Genomic DNA, 9,772 nt, shown 5'->3' with positions numbered 1-9,772 from the left:
ATTAAACAGAAAACCACTTAGAGCGCCTTCCTGAACAAATAGATGACTGAACCCTCTGTTATCGCGGCCTGTATCCACTCAAACAGGGGCGTATGTTCACACCTCTCGGGCTGCCTATCGCCAGGTAAAGTGAAATATTGATCATTGGTCCCTCAAGGCAGCTCAAGTCAAGTCAAGCCGACACTCCCTGCGTGGGCTTGTGTGAAGCAGCCACTGTCCGCTGTGGAGCTGCTGCCTCAGAGCAGTGCCCGCTGACAGCCGACCCGAAGCTGGCCCGGCCTGCGGGCAGTGTCACCACCCCCGCGGCCAGGGCCCCGCCGGGCACACCCAGGGGTGCCACAGGTGACACGGGCGGCAGGGCGGGCCCGGGCGGGGAGAGCCGCCCTGCTCGGAGGGGCGGGCGCCGGCATTGGCCCAGGGCGGCGGGACGGGCTCGGCCTCGCCCCTCTCCGCCGTCTGCCTGCCCTCAGACAAGCAGGGCGGAGGCGCGGGACAGCGGCTGCCCGGCGGGACCGGGGAGCCGGCGCTGTCTCTGGCCGGAGGGAAGGAAAGGGGAGCCGCGGAGGGGACGGAAGGAGAGGTGAGGCTGACCTAAAAAGGGCTCTGGGGTTGGGGAGCGGGAGGACTTGTTAATGGAGTGACTCGGAGTTAAAAGGGGTTGTAGAAGCCACCCGCGCTCGCAGTGCGGGGACAGCGTGCGAGCGAGCCCGCTGGCCGCTGAGGAGCCCGGGCTGCCGGCCTTCGCCAGCCGGGCTGCCCCGCAGGGTGGGCTGGGCTGGCAGGGCCCGCTCACCTGAGCACGGCGCAGCGCTCACAGGTGTCTCGCCGGGCTGGCCCCGGTTGTTGAGGCCGCAGGGAAGCAGCGCTTGTCAGCGCCTTTCCTCAGAACCGCTCTCGAGAGCCCCGTGCCCGCGGAGCCGAGCGCCGGGACATCCCCGCTGCTGCTGCCTCTGTCCGGGTGAGCGCTGGGTGTCTGTCCGAACTTGGCTGCACAGAGCTCTTGACTCTGCTGGGATGGGAGAAGATTCATTGAAATAAGGTGCTTAGATCTCAGCTGAGAGATGTTAATGACTTTTTCGTAAATAGTAAACACTTTTAATCTCAAAACAGTGAATTAGTCGCATCATCCACACTGTCTCTGAAATGACTTGCAAGATTGGACCTGGCCCTAAAGTCTAATGCAGCCAGTTATGTCTTTCCTGTGTGAGCGGGAAAATCTGTGTGAGTAGAAGACTCTGCTTAGAAGATTGCTAGGATGAAGGTCACTTAAATCTGGGGACAGATATTTTGACAGTGACAAGTATTTTTGAACTTTTTGAGAAAGTGTAGGGGAAAGGACTTAAAACATGTTGTGGTGATGTGTCCCCCCACACTCATTCACGACATGTGCTTAACAGGATGTTGTGAGAAGAAACTTGATCTTGTTAGCTGAAAGAACTGATCAAAATGTTGCACCAAAACATTTGCGTGTTTCCTCACAGATTGAAGCTCTCAGTGATGGATTGTTTAAAAGACTAATGAATCAAAGCACTTGATTAAATTCATACACAGCAACAAAGCAGCTTTCCGGCCATTAGTTCTTAATTGCCATTAGCTGTTATTATCTCTTTCCCAAACGGTTCTTAACAATCGCATCTATAAGTGGTAGTAAACCTGGAGTATACAATGCCCTGGAGCTGATGCCCTGTATTTAGCACCCATGAGTGCAGGAGTCACAGTAAAGCGCTTGAGAGCTCCTTGACAAGATAAGCTGGAATCAAAGTGAGGTTTCTTGTGATTTTCATAAATTATCGTCCTTCTTTTCTAATTGTTAATGTATTGTTCACCTTGCTTCCTCCCTGGAAGAAAAGGGGGTGATCTCAGATGATGTAGTCCATATTATTTGAGGGAATAAGCTTACCGTAGTGTTGCTCAGCATCTTATTTGTTTTGCAGGATTATTCTGGTTCCATCAGATGCATCTCCTCTTTGCAGTTCTGCAATCTTATTTTAGTTTCATCTGACATCTTTCCTGACCACTCTACATTCTCTGTTCTTATCTTGCAGATTTTACTATTTGCCTATGCTTTCCTGTGCCCTGTTCAGGCAAGTATACTGCAAGTCTCTGTTCAAAAGCAGTTGTGTGTTATTCATGTATAGTTATAAAATATTATTATAAAATACTACTATAGTATTATAAAATAGTATTATAAAATAGTATTATAAAATACTACTAAAATACTACTAAAACTGTTGCCATCTTACAAAATGCTTATACACTGCTACCAATTACACACCTTAGTGTGTTTATGTCTAGGTCTAAGGCAAGGAAATAATAAACACCTTAGTCTGCTTCTACCTTACATGTGCAGCCATTCTCTGCTTTGGTTGTAAGGCATGTTTTTGAATTTCTTGAAGCTGTCATTGTGCCTGTCTTTTGTTAAACAAATTTAATTCCAGCATTTCTTGCATCCCAAAATAGTGTATTATCAGTTTCACTGTCAGACTTTTAAAATTCAGTGAAATAGTTCTTCATGTTCTTGTTTTCCAATTCTGACAAAGGCCAGAATAAACAAGATTCCCTTGCCCCCAAAAATGGATGACAGAAAAGTGAATTTGTCATTTCCATTAAGAGCCAGTGCTTTAGAAGACTGAATAGCACTCCAGGAGTGCTCTGGAGACCACGTGCAGGTATTCTCTGGAGTAAACCCCTGTTATTCTGCAGGAGATGCTTGCCAGATTCCCAAGTGAAAATACTGCTTCAGTTTAGTATATGGAGAAAATCTTTGATAGTTTCATCAATAGATGAAGTTGAAGAAATTACTTCTTTTCTACTCTGTATTGTTTCCTGTGCTCATGACAGAAAGGGATGAAACAGAGTTAAATCAAAAATCTTATAAGAAAACATTATTTACAGAGAAATATAAAGATCATTTGTAGTCTCTCAGTAGGAAAAAGTGTTTAATTTTCTTTTTCTTTAATTAAAAGTGATGCTCCTATCCTTTGGAATTCACTCTTTATTCAAGAGTGACTTGTTTTGAACCATAGTAAAGAATTCTTTCCTCTGCACACAAAGTGCTTTTCACCTGGGATTGCTGACTAATGGATGACTGCTAAAAGTAGTAGGTACCTTTCTGGTGCTTGAAGTCCATCACCTGTTGCATTTAAAGGCAGCTTATTTAGGTTGATCAGAAGTCAATTTAAGGAGGATCCATAGTTTGATCTTCCAATTCCAAAAGACTTATGCCAAAATGTGTACAACCAGTGATGTTGCATTTGCTGTATCAGCAGTCTCCAATTTTTTAACTTATTTAAAAGGGCACAACTTGAGAGTGACAGCTGATTTCAGCAGACTTATTTATGATTCATTCTTGTGGCAGGGAGTCATTCCAATTCATTAGGGTACAGCAACTGGCTGTGCTACATTCTTACTTCATGTTATAAGGTTTCCCTGCTATATGTAATTTGACTCTGCTTATTGCATCAAGAGGGCAAAGGGAAGAGATGTAATGTACGTGTGAGGAGAAGGAAAAGATTACTTCCTCCCCTTCTTTATTTTATAGCTCCTTTTCTGATGATAATGCCAGACTATTTTGGACCTGAAACCCACTCAATGTCCTGTGACTATACATCAAATTAATGAGCAACTTAACAATTTGTTGCCCAGAGAGGCTGGGGACTCCCATCCCTGAAAGTGTTCTAGGCTAGGCTGGATGTGGCTCTGAGTAACCTGGACTAGTGGAAAGTGTCCCTGTCCATGGCAGGGGGGTTGGATCTAGGTGGTCTTTAAGGTCTCTTCCAACCCAAACCATGCTATGATCCCATTTTTCCCTTACATCTCGGTATGTTCCTTTTTCTCTGCAGTATAAATCTTCTAAAAATAACTTTTTTCTATTTCTCTGTCCCAGTCAAGGAAATTTTGCATTTCATCTCTCTCTAAATGTGTTTGAGTGTAAGTAAGAAGAAAGGGGATGCTTATCTGTGGAGTAATTAGCAGATCAATATCCTAGATTCACTGCAAAATGTTTTTGTTCTACAAAAGCATCAAACAATATTGGTAAATTCTGTATAAAATTTCCTGCCCGGTGTCTGATTCTGGCTGACTGATAAACTGACAGAGATTTTGCTGTGTACAGGCTGGATGAACTACAGTCAGACTATGTGATCTCAGCCATGTCGCTGAGTATTTGAGAACTCCCGGGTTAGAAATGGTTTCTATGCCATTAGCTTGTAGATTGTAAGATCTGCCACCGTGCTTTTCTTCTCTAATGAATTTAAATGGCTAATGTGATTTAAAAATAGCATTTAAAAATAGAGAGTCTGTTATGACAAATTAAGGGTGAGGTCCAAAAACCCTCTGTAATTGCACTTGAAGCACTGTAAGCAGAAGGTATGTATCTAAGTCCTAGTCAGAAATCTGTCAAACAAGCAGAAGTAGCAAGCCCTTAACCTTCTATTCTGGTCCTGCCCACATAACTTGTTTTTTAATCCTAGGATGGCTTATGTTAGTGTAAATGTCATTAATTTTACCTTGCTTCATAGTGATTACTTCTCTGGAAGTTGAGAGACTTGGATTAAAAATTAATACCCTCAGGTAACTCTCCTGTTCCCTCTGCTCTATTAGAACTGGACTGCTCTAGAGCCAGGAATGCAAGTCTGTCTGGATGAGGAGAGAAGTTAGGAGAGATCAGGATTTTTTTTATAGTGGTCTGACTGAGAGAGTGTACCTGGCTTCCTGTTTCTCCCTGCAAGGTTGTGGTATCACTTTAATAATGATTTTGTGGGTTTAAAAATCCTTGGTAGTTCAGGCCTAGGAGAGGTCAAGAGAGAGCCAAGCAAACCCTTCAGAGATTATCATGTATTTTGGTGAACAAGGGGATGTGCATTTGAATCTCCTTGGGTTAGGTGGTCATGGGGGCTCTGGATTTGGCTGCTTCCTGGGTATGTAGCTGCAGCTATTGGGCAAGTGAGCTAACACCTTGCATAGCTATGTTCATAAAGAATGAGCCACTCCTGCAAGACTAAATACCTGTTCAGGGACAGGCCTAATACTCCAAAGCCCAGCTTCACAGACTCTGAACTCCTGATTTAGCTGCCTGTGTATGAGAAACAAATCCTGTCACAGTCTTTTGCTCCTTCTTTCCTATTCCTGTACTATTCAGCAGCATTTGTAGGGCAAATCCTTTTCACACAATGCAAATTGACACCTCACCTCATCCAGCGCAACTGAAGGCTACTCCAGAAACTGTTCCCTGCTTCATGCTTCTCATGAGTAGCAGTTTGGTTTAGCTCTTGTCATGGCCTTTTATCTTCCTTTCACCATAGCACACCTCATTTTTCAGTGTCAGAGTTCTCTGCTCACATCTGGCCATAAGTGTTCAGGGAAACTGGTACCAGTCAGGCAGAGGACAATTTTGTGTGACACAGCCCAGCCCAGCAGTGCAAACAATCTCATGAGTGAAGTTTTCATGGCTGATAGGCTTCCTGTTATTATTGCAATTCAGTATCAGTATTAAGGAGGACTAACATTGCTGGTGGTTTCAACTTAGCCAGAATGACCCCAATAGTATACAAAATTTTCATGTTACGGGGCTACCTGTTAAAACATTATGCTTGGGAGAACAAGTTATTTTCCTCTAAATAGGGAGCTATCGTGAGTTTTTTAAAATGTATCTATTAAAAAAAAATAACAAAACAAGTAAACAAAGAAACCAATAACCATGAAATAAAAACTTCATTGCAAAGTTTAATTTTGTGACTCAGAAGGGACCTGACTGGTCTATGTGCAGACTGCAGACCTTTTTTAACCATTTGGAATGCTACCTTTTTTAACCATTTTGAATGCTATCTTTTTTAACCATTTTGATTTTTAACTTTCCTGGGACCTTTGATGTAGTGCATTTTTTTCAGCTCATTCTTTGGCTTACTTACTGCTTCTGTGACTGCAGGACTCCTAAAGGATATTTTCTTTCCTCTAGCACCTGATTTGTGCTGGCAATTGTGTGAGGCCCTGTTTTCAAGTAGGTGTATGCTTTAGTTACAGCAGCAATGACCTGATTAATTGACACAAACTTTTTTAGTATTCTTGAGATTATGTAATTTATTAGGTAGGTAATTTTAACCTTCAAAACTTGTACAAGTGAGTGTCTAAGGTGAGTGGTTAGTCAGTCAGCCTGTGAGAAAGGACAGACAAAGGGCTTGTTCTGCTTGCTGGCTCTTTATCCACAGTAGTAATCAATTAAATAGAGCTGTAGTTACAAGAACAAGACTGGTAGCTGAAAAGCTGGAGGTTGCAGTGACAAATTAAGTGGTTCAGGTGAGTTACAGATTCTTTTGATTCCCACAGGTACTTACTTATGCAATTAATTGTCTGAGAATGATGGAGAGTGCCTTTTGCAATGTTCTGTGCAATCCCAAATTTCTGCTGGGCTGCAGGCAAAGGTGCTCTGAGGAAGTTGAGATCAGTGGCCTCTGTCAGGGAAAGCAAAGATGATGTAAAATATTGCTGTCTGGACTAGGCAATTTTTGCTTAATATACTACAAACTGTATTGTGCACCCTCCTGCAGAGGAAATGTGCTACTTACACTCACCTGAGCAGCTGGCTGTTGACAGTGCTTTAGAGAAGATCCAAGTGGTACATGGAAAGAGCAACCTGTTAACCAACGGGTTCCAAGTTTTACAAAAGAAGTGGAGCAAAATCAGTCTGCCAGTGATGGTATCTGCCCTTGCTCAGCTACCTCATCACCTCAACTCAGATGAGGAGTAAGAGCGGGACTCTCGAAGTCACAGGGATGCAGCAGATACTGACTAAAGGATTTCCATAATGAGATAAAAATCATCTGAGAAGTCATGTCCATGGACTTTGAAATAAAAAGATTTCTTCAGAAACTGTATGCTCCAGTCTTCCAGTTGGTGTTTAGGACTGGAACTGCTCTACAAACTGTCTTACTGTCAGCTCAGTTTAGCATTACTCTAAGTATTTGAATGCAAATCCTTGTCTGCTCTTTGTAACATAGAGTTCTTCTTATCAGTGCTGCTAGCCACTTAATAAGCCCTTTCATTATATTGTCTTCTCTAGGAAAGAGTCAGAACTACCCAGTGACTGTAAACTGGAGCTCAGTTTGTTTTCACATAAGAAAGAATATCTTAACAAAGTGTAGGAAGTGTGTCACTTCCCAGTAGCCATGGGGAAGCCATGATAGGAAATACCTGTTAATTAGTCACACTGTTTTGCACACTTCCATTCTCTAATAGTACAATCCCTACAATAAAACAGAATTCTTGCTAAAATGTAGTCAATGCTTGCTGGAGAGCAAGGAAGGAGGGTAGAAGTCAGATAGTTCCCCTAAAGTCTTCAGTATGTAAACTTGTCAAGGCCTCTACTTTAGCTTTTTCGATAACTTTTTTTCCCCTAGGAATTCCTAGTACATAAGAGATGTTTTTATTTGGCTTGCATCAGTGCAGTGTTCATTAGCCTAATTTGGGTAATACTAAATCCCATATATTATATACTATTATATACAATACTAAATACATATATTTTTTTGGAAGAATAGGGCAACAGAAGAAAAGGAAAGGGGTTTGGCAGCTCCTGCTTATAGATGAATGTCCTCTGTGGGACAGTACAAGTGGGAGAAATATCAGGTGTGTTTTCCATTCTGCAATAAAAGTTTGTGAGAAGGGATAGAGGTCCTGTTGTCCCATTCTCATTGTTATCTTCCATGCTGAATCCATGTTTAAGATGGCAAGTCTCCAGAAGAAAAGGGTAAGCACTTCTTTCCTGTAAAATGAAAGGAAGGTCATGGCTTCTTAACAAAACCTTCTTAAGAAATTAATCACTTAAGTTGCATTATGGTTTCAGGGCTGCTTGTTGCTGGGATATTTTTTGGAAGGGAGAGGTGAGGCAATGTTTTGGCTTTTGTTGTATAACTTCCTTGCTAGAATTTGAATCTGTTTTGTATTTATGTTGGGAAAACATTCAGAAATAGCTAGCCATTACATACAGAAATGTATCAGATATGTAGGGTCAGGAGATGCTTCCCACCAAGTAATTGGTTTGCTTCTGATCCCTCTAAAGGTTTTAATATATTGCTTAAATCTATTTTCAAATAAGATACAAAAAACAGTCCCTCAGTCTGGAACCTATCTGAGTTTAATGCCAATGTTGACATGAAGAGTGAGAAAGTGGCAATGGGAGCTTGAGTTCTGTGAGCCTCACACTTCTGCTATCTAAATGGAGATGAGAGTAATTGTTACACTACTGACAGTGCTCTGCCTTCAGAGATCTACAGGACTGAGTCACCTTCATTATTATATTTCAAGTCCATTATGCTGAGAAGATATTCTTTGTTCTGTAATTCTTGATGAATAGAATTAGCTAGAAGAATTAAGTTCTTTCAAACGAGCTGTTACTAATTCAAGCAGTGTGCCTACTGGGATTAAACCACAGCCAAGTACAAATGGTGCAATGTGCAAGGAAATATAACTAGATTTGAAAATATGCTGATGTTAGTATCAATAACTTGGAATTTCTGTAATTTTGAAGATTCTTCAAATTATATATTTTTAGTACATTTATACTTACTGCAATATGAAATAAATGGCATGGCTTTCACAGTTAGTCTACAGTGGTCACAGGGAGAAGGAATGTTTAAGTGTGCTTTCCTAATTCTTCTTTTTAATTTATGAGCCTCTTTCTCCAGGGACCACATCCTCTTAATACCTCTGGCCTAATGGTTTTACACCATAACAGGTATAGAGATTTACATTCTTAGGTAGTGCTGCCAATATCCAAGCCCTGTGCAAGAAATGGCAAGCTGCCATATGTGATTAGAGGGATTAGGCCAAAACCAAAGCAAATTATTCTTTTCTGTTCCAATATTAAGTTGTTAACTTTTATCCTCTTGGTTATTAGCTCTTCTTCAGAGTAAATTGCCTTAATAGTCTTCAAAGTGGTGAAGGTCTTAATGTCTTACAAATAAGAATAAAATTAAACCACAGGCAGAGTCATGTGGACCAACAAATCAGATGTTCCAGGAGAAAATGCGAATTTTTCTGAACTGCTTGTGCCAGCTGAACTTCTTCCTCTTTCAGCTGGTTGAATGTCATTATACAAGGCTGTCTGTGAAGATACTGTGATATTCAAGATACTGTGAAAGAGTAATGAGATTTGCAAAGATTTTTGAGATTTGCAAATATTTACAGGTTAAAGCCAGCAAGGATTGTTTTGATACTGTTGAGAGACGGTAAGGTGTGAGCAAAGCTTGTGTGTAACTTTCAGTATTTTCCCCTTTGTGGCTGTTTCGAGCAGTTATTTGGTCCTGTTCTTTCCCTTAACCATGTTGTAAGGAATACTGCATAGGAGAACAAATAGGCTTATTATTGCAATAAAATGAAGGATTTCTGTATGGATAAGGAAACACTGAAACTGCTCTTAAAATAGATATCCCTCACTTGCAAAAGTCCTTGTTCTACCAACACTCTTCACATCTAGCTAGATAAGAACCTCCCTACCTCCCACTGACTAAGCATACATGTAAGCAAACACTCTTTTCTAAATTAATCTCTGGGACTGTTGGACATATGATATGCTATGTATACTCTGCTATTATAATTTTGAAAGTATTCTGATAGCACCTCTTGTAAGAGCAGCTGGATTGGCTGCAGATATGCATATCTTACTGGGTGATCTTTTCCTTTCTGCCCCTTCAGGAATAAAAATGACAACAGACCTTCTTGTGCTGAAATTCTTGTCCTGATCATCGCAGGCAACAGCTTTTAAAACTCCTGTGAA

At 41.5% G+C, this 9,772-nt stretch overlaps 1 protein-coding gene across 3 annotated transcripts in view; it reads left to right on the top strand.

The window, feature by feature from the left end:
* The first annotated feature begins 380 nt into the window (after positions 1 to 380).
* The window catches only part of SYTL2 (synaptotagmin like 2), a 54,350-nt gene continuing 44,958 nt past the window's right edge, over positions 381 to 9,772 (top strand). For 2 of the 3 annotated variants that reach the window (XM_077174058.1, XM_077174055.1), the window contains exons 1-2: positions 388 to 580; positions 2,046 to 2,084. The gene's annotated coding sequence lies outside the window, so the exon portion shown is untranslated. Of the gene's footprint in view, positions 581 to 2,045; positions 2,085 to 9,772 lie in introns of all 3 variants that reach the window. The other variant, XM_077174054.1, reaches the window with a different exon arrangement.

This window comes from Agelaius phoeniceus, chromosome 2, assembly GCF_051311805.1.
Source record: "Agelaius phoeniceus isolate bAgePho1 chromosome 2, bAgePho1.hap1, whole genome shotgun sequence".
NCBI classification, from domain to species: domain Eukaryota; kingdom Metazoa; phylum Chordata; class Aves; order Passeriformes; family Icteridae; genus Agelaius; species Agelaius phoeniceus.
Note: the sequence above shows the minus strand (reverse complement) of the source record. Positions and strands in the feature narration are given on the sequence as shown.